Source organism: Monopterus albus, unplaced genomic scaffold (assembly GCF_001952655.1).
Source record: "Monopterus albus unplaced genomic scaffold, M_albus_1.0 scaffold152.1, whole genome shotgun sequence".
Taxonomy (NCBI): Eukaryota; Metazoa; Chordata; class Actinopteri; order Synbranchiformes; family Synbranchidae; genus Monopterus; species Monopterus albus.
In genome coordinates, this window is record NW_018128032.1 from 792,517 (window position 1) to 793,389 (window position 873).

The following is an 873-nucleotide window of genomic DNA, read 5'->3' on the forward strand; positions in this document are numbered from 1 at the left end:
GGTTTGGTTTATCTCATTCTTTCTGGTAGATCCTCTCACTCTCCCTCAGATCAGACAGGGAGTGTCCGTGTGCTGCCATCTTCAGGTCTCTCCAAAGTGTTCTATGGGGTTAAAGTCTGGACTTTAGCAGGGCTGCTCCAGTGTCATCCTGGCTGTGTGCTTCAGGTCATTGCCATGCCTCAGTCTCAGGTCTCTGCACTGTGGAGCAGGTTTTCTTCAAGGAGCTCTCTGTGTTTGGCTGCAATCCTCCTTCTCAGTTCTGACTAGTCTCCCTGTCCCTGCTACTGAGAAGCCCCCATAGCATGACCATCATGCTTCACTTCTTGGTCACTCCCCTTACCAAGCCCCTCATTGCCTGTTTCTTAGTTTGGTTGGATGTGATCTACGAAGTGATCTGGTGGGTCCAGACTTCTTCAGTTTCACAATTATTGAGGCCACTGAGCTCCTGGGAGCACTCAAAGCTATAATGATGGTTCTATACCGTTTTCTGGATTTATACATTGCTACAGTTTTATCTACAGGGAGTTACCATGGCTTGGTTTTTGTTCTGACATGCAGTATGTACTGTACCTTATGTAAACAGGTGTGTACCTTTCAAAACTATGTTAAGCAGTCAAACCAAGCGGCATACAGCACCTCTCCTTAGACCTTCAAATCTGATATGGAAAAATGGTTAACAGGGAAAAAGAAATAGAAGAAACTTCAGGAAGAGCAACAGAATAATTCAGGAATGTGTCGCATGCAGACATAATACAGAACAAAGAACTGTAACATAAAGTGAACATGACATTTAGTAAACAATACGTGACTAGACTAGAAGTGTATATTGTATAAATATGTATATGAGAAGCATGGTCCTGGAGGATAAGCCAG